At 35.6% G+C, this 16,294-nt stretch overlaps 1 pseudogene; it reads right to left on the reverse strand.

The window, feature by feature from the left end:
- Positions 1 to 316: 316 nt before the first annotated feature.
- LOC121237477 lies at positions 317 to 10,246 on the reverse strand (annotated as a pseudogene).
- Between the last annotated feature and the right edge of the window lie 6,048 nt (positions 10,247 to 16,294).

Genomic DNA, 16,294 nt, shown 5'->3' on the forward strand with positions numbered 1-16,294 from the left:
GTACATAGTTACAATTCTCTTTCTAACTTTGCATCCTGACCTTCGGATTTATTGGACCGATGAAACGTTAGCCGTCTGATTGAAGCGGCTTGAATCAAGTGGTCTATGAGAACGCAATTCTTTTGTCAAAATCTCAACTTGACATATGATAAGAGATCCACTGGGCAGTGTATTGGTTCAATCCGGCCACGACTGGATATATCATGAACTCCTCAACAGAAATGCCCAAATAAATTCCAACTATCATTTAGAAGGATATATCCTACACCATAACGTACCCAAAGAAGGGGAAAAAAAGAAGAAAGAACAGAAGGGAGGAATCAATTTGATTTCATTTATATCGTGTATAAGCTTTCTTGTATGTTTGCAACTTGTTACAATCAATAGGTGCTTACAAAGTAAATAAAATTCGTATAAGAACTTTCAAAACATTGTTTCAGATTTACAAATCAATAGGTACACTCTTACTTTCTGTGGAAGATTTGCCGCTTCAGCAATCGTGCATATCTGTGAAGGAAACATCACCAGGATGAAAGAAACATCCTATTACTTCTTCATAGGCCAAAAAATCAATCGCTTTCTCTATAGCTATGTCTTCTTGGCCTGTAGTATCAATGAATGAACAGTGAGGTCAGGGGATAACAACCAGAAAGTTTAAAGTTACTTGTTCATGCAAAGAGGATTTTACCATCCACAGATTCATTTAACTTCACAGTTTGCAGAAAAGTGAAACCAAGTAGTAGAAACATGTAATGCAAATATCATACAACTGGTTGATCCGGCAAATACAGCAAAGTGGTTTCACTCCAGCATAATATTAGTAGTGAATAATGTTCAATAAAGTCATCAGCAGATAAAAAAAAAAGTTAGTTTACCATGAAGCTTATTTTTTTATCAGTACCATAAAACTTAAATGGTGCATGTTTCCTATTTCTTCCTACTTCAGCAAGAATTTTTAATGAAACCTCAAGATTTACAATAAAATTCCAAGAAAAGAATGTTACCTTTCTTAAATATTTCTTGTGGAGTTTCATTGCCCCAGTGCAAGCTCTTTTAGCATCTAGATTTCCAGTAATGTCATTCAATATCTAGAACAAGAGAAGACAAAAATGACTTAGAAAGTGCCGGCATGTGTCTACTAGACCTTGATAATTAGATGAATATAAGAGAAGGAAAAAAAATTGTAACTACTTCCGAGACTAAAGGTCATTAGGTAAATTTTACTGCTTGACACAATTGCAAATTTGCAACTAATAATAATAAAAACTTCAAGCTACTAATGCTCTTTTGTTTTTTGGCCTGGAGGGAGGGGGGCGGTTCAGAACTATTGAACCTAAGACCTATGCCAATCCTGCCCACCTCCTTACCACCAGGATTAACAAAATATTTTTAAACTTGTGTTCTCCACTTATTGGTAGAATTCCCATATAAAAATAACCAGAGCATATTGTCGACATTTGGAACATTGCAATTTATCAACTCATCAAGCAAACCTTGACAACATCGTCGAGGCCCCGAGCTTCTTGCAGTAGCTTTGAGCTCTTATCTTTTAAGACACTAGCAACAAGGAAAACAGAGATGGGGAGGGGGGCTTCTGAATTCTTCGATCCATTTTTCATATTTTCCCGTTCATACTTCCCACAGTGACGTATTGACTTCAGTTTTCCTTTAGATCCCTCGGCTTTTTCACTAGCTGACTCAGATTCTTCATACAAAGAGAACAAGCCGGGATCGTATTCCAGAGCCCACATCATCTGTTAAAAATTCAAACAACCAGACAATAACTATTAAAAAAGTACCAGACATATCTAATGCGTAATTACAGCAAGAGCTACAATAGACAAATGCATGGACAAAGATAAAGGAAAATGAACAAAATTGCAGAAAGAAAATTTGAAATAAGAAAAGGACACAAAAATCCTCTTATGCATTCTTGAGGCCAGTGGGAATATGCGATATGGAACACCCTGAGGTGACGGTATTCCTTTGATCAATTCCTTCTGCACCATCTGGCTTCCAACCTTTAAGGAATTACAGATCAGACAAACAATGGACTTGGCACTTCTTGAAGCCATAAAAAATATTAATTGTCATCCTGGGATTTGGAATACAATACTTTTTTTTTTGGGGTGTGGTGGGGGGGGGATGGTGTGTGTGCTTGCCCATAGGAGGGCCTAGGATATAAAATATTAGAAACAAAAATGAACTAAAACAGAACAATCGTGTTCTACCATCACATTATTGGACTTGTTCAAGTGAACTTAATGGATAAAACTTGAATCAGAAATATCAGAATAGGACTGAACAATTTACATAAGTTCCACAAAAATGGTGTGCCTCTGCATGAGTCACAGCTTAAAACTTAAATTTGAGGATGTAAAGCTTGATATTGAAGCAAAGAGCATTTGGATGCTCTGGATTGACAAGCAAATTGATGCTGCAGATAAATCACATCATAATAAATCCTCTATCAGGGAAAACTTCTGGATGCAATGTCTTGGCATTCATAAGCAAGGAACGGTCACATAAGATGAAAGATAAGTCTTTGATGGAATGTGCATGTGATATTTCTCTTAACAAAAAAGGAAAAAGATACAGTGGAAGTTGAATCTACCTCCCAAAGGTACAGAGAGTCGCAAAAAGAGAATTCTCTCCGGAACAAAACCATGAGCATCCGAAAAGCAAATAGATAATCACCTCCACCTAGTGTTTCTGTGCTCCCAGATCAAAAGAAAGGTTTTGCTGTTATTTTCTTTTCTTGAGAACTAAATCAAGGTATGTGAAAATCAAATGAAGATCATTGAGGGGAAATGGTTTCAACTATTGACTATAATCAGATATAGTAACTCTGTGAATAGTGATTTTGAGGCTGATGTTTGGCAGCAAATACCTGCTCAATGGTCTAGAATTCTTCAACCAAGCTTTTAGTATCAATATTTACTGATTGATAACATGGGTGAGTTACAGAAAAATTAACTGTTATATGCTCGGTAACATTGACGGGCAAAGCTTTGCAAACTGAAATATGACAGATTATGGGCTAGATATTTCTTTTAGATAAGTATTATAAGCTAAAAGATACACAGTATTAAGCAAATACCTAAATGCTGATGGAGTTTTGGATCTATAACTTGAGTAATTGCAGCCAAATTACTAAGTTGTGCCTCCACCCCAACAGAGCTATCAGTGCATCTGAAATTTCCCCGCTATAGATTTTCAAATATGAACACATATCGTAAGAAACTGGAATTAAATTTTTTGGAGCATAAAGATTAGTAAATAGACGGCAGATCTGAAAGAAGAATATTTAACCGATCATATAGAATGGAACATGTATGGTCACTTGTGAACTGAACACAAAATATATTCATGTAATATCCACAGGTAAAATTAGAGTGATCTTTCTTGCATATAGGCATTGGCAAGCCTCTATTGAATATGTGCAGTGTTAAGTTCCTGGGATAACTATGACTAAGCAAATAATGGAGCAAAGGCAAACATTAAGTCAATATTATAATTTTTTACAATATAAAAATTTATTATTAGGAAACGCAAAAGGCATAGCCCAATTACATAGGTTGTATACGTGTATCGCAAAAATTATTAGGAGATCAAATAATACTATAGAAACTAGTAACTAAAGAAGTACACTAATCAAAATGAAATATCATTGCCTATGAAATATTATAATCAAATGAAATATTATTATAATGAAAATTTATTAGGAGATCAAATAATACTATAGAAACTATTAACTAAGGAAGTACACTAATCAAAATGAAATATCATTGCCTATGAAATATTATAGGGGATAAAAAAAGTACCAATCTGCGCATCAAGCGTTCAAAGCACCAAAACGCATCTGCTTCATCTTCAAGAAGAATTATCATGGGCGAGCAAAGATCACTCATTCCTGTTCATCATTGTCATAAAGTATAGATGAAGCGACACTTTGTTGCAAACAGTAGATCCAACAGTGTAACAACACTAAAATAGATTATTATTCTTTTCTTACTAATTAGTGAAATCACCAAAACTCGTTGTTTCTTGAACCTTAGAAACACTAGTATAAAGGAATATATACACACAATGAATAATGGATATTGGGCAAGTATTAGGAGCCATAGTGTAACACTCCTGAATTAGGTTCATTACACAGGTTTAGAAACAATGACAAAAAGATTTATGGAAAATCTGAGGGAAAATTATTGTTTGGACATCCTTCTACCTGCTGATATTGAAAGAGGGAACTAAGGAGCTTCCTGGACCCAGCTACTGATAATTTCATGTCATGGAATGCCATGAGAGCATGGAGAAACATATAATTAAGACCCACAGTCCAATGGGCCTTAGCAGATCATCAGCACAAATAATTGATATTTCAACAATTTTTGCCCCTTTGTTTTCTCATTGAAATGTTATAAACAAACAAATAACCTATATGAGAACATTGCAAAAAATATGGTCAAAAAGTTAGCTTAGGTTTGAATCTCTGGGCGCCGTACAAGAAACCTAGGACCAAATCCTACCCACACTATGAGATGAGAACTTTAAGGGATGGGAAAGGGCTGTGTATCCAATATGCCCATCTGCTCACCAGTTCTTTGATAAGATAATATTTTATCAATAACTAAAGAGGGTGACACCCCTGGACATAGGAAGTATACAAGATCCATCTAACTAGCAAAGGGGAAAAGGGCCCATTTGCCCACCAATGAACCCACAAAGAGGGAAAAAATCAGAGTCAATTAGGCTAGATTTTGTTTTTGTTTTTGTTTTTTTTTTCATATGTAAGAACAATTAAGCTAGATATCTATACACTTTACACTAAAGAAAGGCCAGAGAAATGTCTCCATCCTTCATGTTGAATGCTTACCTCATAATTAAGTATTCATATATGATCTTTTTCTCTCTTTCTGGAGCAAGCTCATATTTGCTTAACACATGATCTACATGCTATAATCCCTTATTTTAAAGTTAAACAGCTGAGCGGGAAATCTGATGAAAGTGGGACCATGTAGATATAGTGGATAGAGCAGGTTTCCAACATACTAACGATAATTACATTATAGCAAGCCATTAGAAGGACATTAAACGCCCATTTGAATGACTCACCTTGACAGTAGCCGACATCTGTATCTATCCAGGCATAAACAGCGAGGATATCCCAAAGTTTTGACAAGTTTTCTTGCTTCTCATAAAACACCAATGTCCGGTCCGTCCGAATCACATCGAGACCTGAAACAGATATTCAACCAACAAGAAAAGGAAATTTACTAAATAAGCCTCTTCTTACAACAAAGTTATATAACTAAATAAATGCAAGTTTCAAATACACATTTGGCAATTGCTTCACACCAGCAGATAAATGAATGCTCCAACCTCAAGCAAGCAAGAATTGATGCAGTCAAGCAGAACAGACTGACTTGGACTAGGTGATTTGTGTGCTATCTTGAACAGCATTTTAATTTCACTCCCAAGTTATGGAACCAACCATACAAGAAAACCAAGATCAAATGCTCGATGATATAACCAAATTTGCATATCCTTACAAAATTGCTGAAACATACTAATTAGTAGATAACCACCACTCCATCAGAATCATGTGCACGTCACTTTTGAAAGAAAAAAAATGCATTTTAAGGAATGCTAACTGTATCGACAGTTCAAACTTTTTGTGTGCACTCACAATAGTGCTATTGTATTATTTGTGTACATTAGTATTTATGATGACAAACTTCAAAACATGGATAACAAGAGAGACTAGATTTTCTGAAACTTTAACTTTTCAGCATGCAACATATATCTTCAGACAAGCAAAATCAGCAACTGCAACACTCATCACAGGAAAAAGTAAGCAAGGCAAAGTAATCATAGCAGAAGTAATAGAATCAACTCAAAAAGATTTGGGAGAAAACTACAATTTTGACAATCTGGCAGGCAAGAGAGAGAGAGAGAGTTGAACACTACAAGATTCCAGGCTACTGGAATTTATGTTGAAACAACTTTGTATAGATGGTTTTTCTCTGAGATTGTGGCAAGGATTTTCAGATGACAATCTCAAGCCTCCAATGCACTCATCTAATTCTTGCCCATCTTCAATTGCAACGTGTAACAGAAGTGTGATATAATTAGTACTTTATACGCTAAACATCATGAAAATACTAGGGAAACCAGAGCTTTACATGAAAGTAGAAGTTGCCCTAATACTCATAAAAACATTGCCATAACAGAGAAAAAAAATGAGCTTTCTAGATAAGAGATACCACCAACCTATTTGATGTAGAGTAAGCATCCACTGGATCACTTTCTTATCCTTCAGTGGTTCCAAACTATTGACTGCATTTTCCCCTGAAATATCTGTGGTTTTAACACCAGCCCCACCATTCCCTTGAGTATGTAAAGCCAGTCCTTTGTCTGGGTTTGTTTCTAAAAGTACCAAAGGATCTTGAATGGGCTGACCATCTTCAGTGATTACCGGAGCTGTGATAAATCTACCACTTCCAACAACAGGAAAAATTTGGCGGCACTCTTCTTTCCACCTAACATATTGCATCCTGAAGAAGCAGGCAAGATTTATACTTTTTTTTTCTAAATATCAGCAGATAGTGCAGCAAAATTTGAACTCTAAAGGATAAAACTTATAGTGGATCCAAAAAGAACACATAATAATAAGAAGATGACTGCTATCGTGTTTTAATTAATGTTGTTATTTTTCTGCTGGCACAATAAGGCTAATAATAATCACACTGTACTTTTCACTTTAATCCGATTTTTTGGGGAGAATATAGGTTATCTTAAGCATAAATTGGTGTTAATCTGTTCCCATATATAGGAAAAAAGAACATATTGGCCATTTAGCTCATTAAAAGATGAGGATAATTAACTTGAGCAAAAGCAGTCATTTGAACTCTTGAAGTAACAACAAGAACCAAAATCTGTGCTAGCCATGGATTCCCGATGTGTTACCCATTATAAACCTGACTAGTGAATTTTTGTACTTCATGAGAGAGGAAAAACGTACTACCTTCGATGTTGCCGTCTCTGCTCTCGTTCATCAAATGTACTCTTAGGGTCGTAACAACCAAGTAAAAACTCCCATACTTCTCCTCTAATGGATGGATGGATTCCCTAATTTGGCAAATAAATAAAATAATATTTGCTAAGTATCATCCCTCCAGGTTGAATTCAGTACTCATAACATCTATCTCAAGTGGGATTAATTCATATATGACATATAATTAATATATCTTAAATAATATTGACATCACATGCGTATGGATCAGATGTTGGAATTTCTAGTGACAGTGGAATCAAAGAATAAATGTAGCCTAAAAACTATCTTTGAGATAATTAAGTTGAAAGATAGGAGAAATGCCAATAATATTTTGTTTAAAAACTATCCTTGAGATAATTAAGTTGAAAGATAGGAGAAATACCAATAATATTTTGTTACAATTTATCAGGTTATCTGAAACTTTTATGAAACATGGAAATTTATTCCTTTCCTTGTTATTGTCAACTTGTGCTCATATCTTCGTAAGACGTCTATCCTTATGAATTACGTATGCACCTTGTTCTAGTGAATGACTAGTAGTACAGCACAGCCGAATGCAAAACTTTATATTTATGACTTGACGAAGATTCCAATTAAAGTCTTTAAGAAGGACCAGGAGGTCAAAAAGGAAGCATAATTATCACAATGTGAACATCAAGTAATATATTAATTTAACTTCATGGTCTCGTTAGTTAAATGGCACATTGAACTAGTCTGCCAGATTATTGGATTCTTTATTTTTATTTTTTTATCAATAAACAAGAATTTTATTGACGATATTGACTCTGGATTCTTTATAGTCATGAGCGTGCAGTATTATTATCAAATATTCTAGGAGGAGCAACATAATTATTTGTTTACAAATAGTGCAATCTCATTCAAAAGCACATAGGAGTGCAATCCTAGTTCACAGGAAGCAACATTAGTTTTGAGGTGTTCATATTATTTTTCGGAAAGATCTTTGAATCAAATGCAATGTCCTTCATGAAGGGACTGCATTATGAGGAAGTGGCTACTCTGTAAGGGTCCGTAAGTTGTGTTGACAAAGTCAGTGAGTTAATTATCCAAGTCAACACTCAAATTCAATTTATAAGAACAAAGATTTGCAGGGCTTTCTCTAACTAAAGATATCAATATATCAAGAAACAAGAAGAGAGATTCAGATCAGATCTTGTTATCAACTCATACACCTTTGGCTAAACAACTCTTTTCTTGGAAAAGAAGTATATGGCAGATCAAGGCACCTTCAAGAGTGACTTTCTCTGTATGGACAGTAGCTCTAGGAACATCCTAGTGAATGATAGTGATGGATTGATGTTGTCTGTGTAAGAAAAGTGAGGAAACTATAAACCATTTGTTACTCCGCTGTGCAGTGGCTAGGGCTTTATCTCGATACTCACCACTCTTTGAGATGTATGGGCAATGCCCCAACAGGTGGTGAGCTAACAGCGGTGTAGGGACGAATATCAGACAAAACAATACCTGCTTTTCCTCCTTTGTAGAATTTCTAAATCTTTGTTGCCCTTCCCTTTCTAGCTAAAATCTAGATATTTTTATTTATCAAAAGATGTGTGTGTGTGTGTGTCAAGAGCGCTGCCCATGCTAGAACACAGTGCAAACTGATTTTCATACCATCAAATTGAACTTAATCGTGCATTTTGGCAGGTTGTGAACCATGAAGAGGCACTTACCCCACGATGGATTCGACTTAGAGTCTTGCCTATATCCAGATACCCTTCTGGAGAAAATGCAGCATGCCATTTCCTTACACTTAGTGTTTTACCTGCCTGCACAAGCAGATTAAAAGTAGACGGTTCAGCAATACAAATCGCATGCAACACAAAGGACGCATTATGAGTTGGGAATTTTATTCAACATGTATTCTCACTACTCAGGATGAGTTCATAAATATAGCTTTTTGATACATACAGCGCGTATTCATGGTATCAGGAAACATCACTAAATTTTTGGTAAGGAAGCAAAGAAATAGGAGAGATATATCATCAGATCTCCAATGCAGAGCATGAAGTACCAAGAATGGTAGACTTGTAACTGCATGTGACCACTTCTTTTATATTTATTTTCTAATGTTCGACTGTTCAGTTCTTACAAAGACCCTGTCATTTACACCAGCGATGAGCAAAAGAGAGAAAACTATAAAATATTCTCTAAATTGGAAGCAAGCAAGTTGTCCACATAACAGCACCGATTTTTTTACAAATTATAACGATACAGTATTTGCCCTCACAAGAGAATTTCTAATAAATTTGGATTCGCATACAATCTAATCTTTTTAATAAAAGCTTAATGAGATCAAGGTCGCCATCTGAACAATCCTTAACTACACTATCATAAAGATCTTCACCAGAGAGGAATTCACAATCTTCTTTCTTTTTCACTAATCTTCAATATAAACGAACAAATCTCTACCATGTATCTTCCCCTTATTTACTTGATGCCACGTATATGAATCATCAACAGGATAACTCGTTCAAATTACAACATAATGCACCCACTCCAAATTATGATCCGAATCAACGCTTAATCATAGTCTTCATGGAAAAACCAATACCATTTGCTTCGAAATGCATCACAGAATGTCTCGATTATTCAAAGAAAATATATCCAAATCAAGATAACGGGTATACAAAAATTCAAAAGAGTATCTAAAAACAAAAAAATATAAATCATAAAGAACCAATGGACCTTGATCTTGAAGCGTGTTTTGGGAACATCGGTGCACTCGGGGCGGACCTGGTAGAAAGAATCAGCAGGAGCTCCAGGGTCCCTCCACATTTCCAGAAAACCAAAAAGACAGAAACTCAAAGCACTTTCTCTGCTTTCGAAACCAAGAAATGCAACCACCACCAACACTTAAAATCAAGAAAACCCAGAAACGTTATTGCCGGACTCCTGAGTGGATGGTTCAAAGGGGAAGCGATCAGAAGCTGAAAATTAAAACAAAAAAGAACAAGAAACGGAAAATGTCCCTTTTTTGCTTTATAGTGTTGTAGTTTTTCCTTTAAATTTGGAATTGTGGGAGTCAGTTTGGTGGTGGTTTCGGACATGGACATTGCCATGGTGTATATTACTCTGTCAAAGGAGGGTTCGTGAGGTGTTTCCCCACCTCACAGACATCATGACTGACCGTTGACTGCGCTAATTATCGATCCTTCTCTCTCTCCCTAAAATGAAAAGATCACTTTTTTTTTTATCTATCCTATTATTTATTTTAGTAATAAATTCATCCAATGATTTGAAATTACTGAATATAAGTTTCACATTTTCGTGGGTTATATAAAAATTTTTATTTTACTTAAATTTAGCTGGATGGAACGAGTGGGTTGTAGGAGTGCGAAATGCACGTGGGACCGATGATCATTGGACTTGATTTTTAGCCGGCAATTTTGTTTATTAATTAGGAACAACAAAATGAAAGGAATCCCCAAGAATTTAGAAACAGATGGCTGGCTATATATGACTGTGTGCGCTTTTTTGGGTCAATCTCAGAGGTTGCCGGCTGTGTGTCAGTTGGGTTTTTGACGGTTACAAGTGGGCCTAGAAATGAGAGTCAGATTGCCTAGAATGAGAGCGACGTGTAAGTGCATCAGAAGTGAAAATAATTTTAAATTCATCTCAACTTATTATTATAATTTTTTTAAAATTTAAAATAATAATAATATTCAAAAATAATAATATTCTAATAATATTTTATCATCTCAACTCAACTCACTTCAACATCCAAACACAATCTTAACCAGAGATTTTATAAAACAAAATATTAGTATAATTAACGTAGATTTATATCATAAAATTGTAAAATTATTTATATTATAGAATAGATAAAATATATTATATAAAATCATGGATTTATGGATTTACTTTTATATATAATCTCTATTTATAATTGTAACATGAGTATATTATAAAAAAAAAAATTCTATTCATAAGCCTTATACACCATATTTTTTATTATTTTTTTTAATTTTTTTCTCTTACTAAATGTGTGGTATATGGATGATGAGCAAAATAATTCATTTGTTTTAAAAAGAATAAATTAAAAAAATAAAAGAAATTATGGTATGTGGTGTGTGAGGCTTATAAATAGCAAAACTCATCATAAAAATATACATTTCACACAACTAACTTAAACGATATACTAAGCTAATTCAACTATCTATCTTGACTATTTCCCCTTGATTTCCTTGAGTTTTTTTTTGGTTTTGCAGTAAAGATCACCAAGAGCCTTTTAATTACAACACCCTCAAGATTCCATTTGATTTGAATGGCATTCTCTCAAGATGTTCCTGCAGCTTCATCACGCATGAGTGCCACTTGCAGCTTGCAGTGTTGAAAGTGCCCAACGCCTAGCTACCAATTGTAGATTTGCAATGTAAGCTTAATAACGATTCTAAAATGTAGAATTAAACACTTAAAAGGAATCGAAAACTGAAATGTCCAATAAATCATACTTCAGGTCGTTATGCTTACTCACACTCTCTTATTGTTTCTCTCTCGTTTTGGCACTTCCAAAACTCTACTCATTCTATTTAGATGGTGTAAAATTGAAGGGGGTTGAGTGATTGAGTTTGGAGACCAAACCGGAGTATTTATGGCCAAGCTTCCATCCAACTTTCGGTGGCTACGTGCCAAGTGTTCCACAGCTTCAGTTGATCATGGGAAACATTCCAACTGCTCTATAAATGTGGTGGAGACTTGGAGAGATGTTGTGGACCACTTCAAGAGCTCCCAAGGAAAAAAGGGAGCTTGATACCCATTCGTGAACTTGTTCCCACGAATGGGTCTCCGTGAGAAACGGCTCCAGAGAGCTAACATTCTCCTACTTAGTTTACACTTATAATCTAATGTATCATCTTAAACCCATTGATAATCTGTATTAAGTAATAAATACAAGAATCATGGCGATACGTCCTCTAATGATGAGTATTACCTTCCATATTGTTGATGTCGTGTTTCGCAGCCCGAACAGTTCTGCAAAACCCAAGCTCCCAGGTACCTGCAACTAAGAAGAAAGTGAGGCTCCCGTGGCCTCCAAGATCGCTCCGATGCCTAAGTCAGTGGGTTGCTCTTTAGAAAAGGAAAACACAATTTAAAATAAAGAGTTACGTAGGTTGAATCGAGATCCTCCTGTAAGAAGGTTATCCCTATTTATACCTGAGTCGGGTCTATCAGTCGAGGGAGATCGTGGCGTGTCAAATGCCAGGCCTGCCACCACCCATTCTCTGTCGCCTTAGTGGAGGCTAGTCTGCGGCCTAACAAGAGATTGTGCCGTGTTCGTTGTCCTACATCTGCGCGGCCGCCACTTCTCTATCATGCCAGGAGATGTCAGATTGCGGGCGAGCAGTCCTTGGCTCGTGGGACGCTCCACTGTGCAGCAGATTTCCTGACATCGATCTAGATTGGCTAGTGCTTGGAATTCGAGACTCCATGGTCGGGTGCATGATGATGTTGTGCCCACCCAGCCCGGTAACTTGATTTCCTAATTTGCAGACCCCGATCTTTCCGGACCTTGAATTGACAGGCCCGGATAGACCGGGCCTGCGCTTACTTGACTTCCCGATCCTCTGGCCCTGAGTCCTTGGCTTCCCTGCTCGGGCCTGGGCTTCATGGTTCAGCCTTCCTAGGCTTGGGCTCTTCAGAAATGGGCATTGGCTTTCTTAGACATGGGCCTTCCGAGAGCGGGCCTTCTCTCACACATGTATTACTATGTATTTATTTCTTAAATATTATAATTTATGTGGTAACAATTTCTTAATGAATAAACCTTATGTTTATTCTTGGTCCTACATAGATGAATTTTCTCAAAATTAAATTAAGGTGCATATAAATATGAGAAAAACATCACAAAAATTAAGAATTTCATTAAAATAACATTGTCCATACAATGAAAAATTACATAATGAAACCAAGTTCCATATTCACTACATGATGCTTGAATTTTAATGATGGCATGCCCTTAGTCAAAGGATCAACGATCATTAACTTAGTGTTGACGTGCTCAATGACCATTTTCTTTTCTTTAACACATTTCCTTATGGCTAAATACTTAATGTCAATGTATTTACTTTGACTCCCACTTTTGTTGTTCTTAGCTATAAAAACAACAGCTGAATTGTTGCAATACATTTTCAATGGTCTAGAGATAGAATCCATAATTCTAAGTCCAGAAATGAAACTTTTAAGCTATACATCATGTGAAGTAGCTTCAAAATAGGAGACGAACTCAGCTTCCATAGTGAAAGTGGCAGTCAAGGTTTGCTTGACACTCATCCAAGATACAGCTCCACTGGCCATCATAAAAAAGTATTCTGATGTTGATTTACATGAATCAAGATAGCCAGCAAACTCAAAATCTGAGTAGCCAATTACTTCTAGATTGTCCATCCGTCTATAAATAAACATGTAGTCTTGGGTTCCTTGAAAGTACTTCATTACTTTCTTTGTAGCTCTCCAGTGGTCTAAACCTAGATCACTCTAATATCATCCCAACATTCCCACAGCAAATGCATTATCATGTCTTGTGCAGACCTGAACATATATTAGGCTTCCGACAGTAGAAGCATATGGAATGTTCTTCATTTGTTCCCTTTCAAAGTTGTTCTTTGGGCATTGATTGAAATTAAACCTATCACCCTTCACAATGAGAGCTATACTTGGTGAACAATCATTCACCCGAAATCTCTCTAAAACTTTATTAATATAGTTTTCTGAGACAGACTCAAGATGCCTCAGAATCTGTCTCTATGGATCTTAATGCCAATGACATAAGATGCCTCACTCATTTCCTTCATATCGAAATTTTTAGAGATGAATTGTTATACCTCATGCAGCAAATCCTTATCATTGGTTGCTAGTAAAATATCATTAACATATAAAATAAGAAACAAATTTTACTTCTACTGACATTCTGGTATATACATTGATCCATAATGTTTTCCACAAAACCGAATGAAGAAATTAAATTATGGAATTTCAAATATCATTGGCGGATACTTGTTTTAAGCCGTATATGGATTTTTTAAGCTTGCAAACAAATTGCTCACCATCACTAGAGGGGAATCCTTCAAGTTGTTTCATATAAATCCCATCTTCTAGATATCCATTAAGAGATGTCGTTTTCACATCCATTTATTACAACTCCAAGTCAAAATGGGTTACTAAAGCCAAAATAACGAGCAATGAATCTTTCTTAGATACATGAGAGAAAGTCTCCATGTAATCGATTCACTCAAAAACTATGTTCCTAGTTTGATCGCTACCACTGATCAAGTCATTTTCACGAAACTTTGCATTTCTTGATTCCACAATCCTAGTGATGTGAGATGGACAATAAAATCTGTAACATTTAGACCTTTCAACATATCCAATGAAATACCCACTAATGATCATTGGGTCTAGCTTCTTCTCTTGTGGATTATAAATTCTCACTTCAAACGGACATCCCTAAAAGCGCATATGCCGCAAACTCGGTTTTCAACATTTCCATAATTCAAATGACGTTTTAGGAACAATAGCCTTGGTTGGAACTCGGTTTAATATATACATTGTCGCCTTAAATGTTTCAGGCCACAAGGATTTAGGAAAATTGGAGCTGCTAAGTATACTTAGCACCATGTCCAATAATGTTCTGTTTCTTCTTTCTGCTACACCATTCTGGTCCAGTGAACTAAGCATGGTGTATTGGGTAACAATTCCATGCTCTTGAAGAAAATTTAAGAATGACCCAAGTGCTTATTCATCCTCTGTGTATCTACTATAATATTATCCACCTCTATTTGATCTTACGATCTTAATTTGCTAGCCGCATTATTTCTCTACTTCAGTCTTAAAGATTTTAAAGGCATTTAATGCTTCATTCTTATTATGAATCATGTAGAGATACATATATTGTAAGTAATTATCTATAAAAGAGATGAAGTATCTCTAACCATGTGAGTTCATGCCTAGACTATATATATCAATATATATGATCTTTAATATGTCCGAACTCCTATTAACACATTTTTTTGACTTGTTGGTCTGCTTTCTTTTTATGGAGTCCACACAAGTCTCAAAATCAATAAAATTCAGAGTATTAAGTACCCTGTATTCATTTACTAATCTTTTAATTCTTTCTATGAAAATATGACCTAATCTCCGGTGTCATAATTTGAGGAATCCTCATTAATAGTACATCTTTTAGTACCATTGTAAACATGCATTGAATCATAAGTGACATTGTTTTGTAAATTAATGCAGTAAAGACCATCAGACAAAGAATCCAAGAGTGATTATCATTCTCATAAGGTTTCTGCAAAGCACCATCAACAAAATAGAGTTTGTTTTTGGCAATAAGAGACATGGACATGGATCTGTTCCATGTGAGAACGTTTATCGCCAGTGAGGGGTTGGGAGATGAGCATCACACCAGGATGATCTCCACTCTAAAGATAATATGGATTCAAATAATCCACAGAAGAATGAACAACAGAAGGGTTAGGGTTTCATTTGATACCATAATAAGAGAAAAACCGATAGGGAAATCGAGAGAGGGGTTTGGAGAAAATTCTAGAATATCTTCATTGATTTGAATATGTATTTACACAAAGTGTTTATATAATAGGGTAAAAACTAACTAAAGCACATGCTAGCTTACAGTGCACGTGAGCGTAGATGATTTAAATAAAAACTTATACAATATATGATAATAGAGGCAGCCATTTTCAACTCTCAGCTTATCCTATATATCCTTCCTCCTTTTTGCCTTGCTATGAATAATAACTAAAGTCACCATCTTAAAGATCATTTATAGACGTGTACGACAAAAGATTAACCCATACGCATGAAGCCTACGTACGTACCATAAGGATCTAGGTCAACAGAACTATTCCCAATCCAACTGAAAATATTGCCAGATCGACATATTCCCAATTAATGCGGCATATATGCTTCTCACTTCTGTCTTCCTTAAATTTGTCTCTCATTATTCACCCTTCTTAGTTTGCCATACGTGGATGGATAAGGGTTAAACGCACGAAAAGGGCAGCTCATGAGCCATAAGGTCCTAGATTTATGTGGAAAGGCAATACAGATAGACATGCCACTAAGGCCGGCAAGGTGCATATATTCCACAGACGTTGCTTTTAGCACTTTTATATAAATTAACTCAGTGCATGATATATATATATATATATATATATATATATATTTCAATTAAGAAATTGGTTGGAACGTTAA

The sequence above is a fragment of the Juglans microcarpa x Juglans regia genome, chromosome 6S, assembly GCF_004785595.1.
Source record: "Juglans microcarpa x Juglans regia isolate MS1-56 chromosome 6S, Jm3101_v1.0, whole genome shotgun sequence".
In the NCBI taxonomy this organism is placed as follows: domain Eukaryota; kingdom Viridiplantae; phylum Streptophyta; class Magnoliopsida; order Fagales; family Juglandaceae; genus Juglans; species Juglans microcarpa x Juglans regia.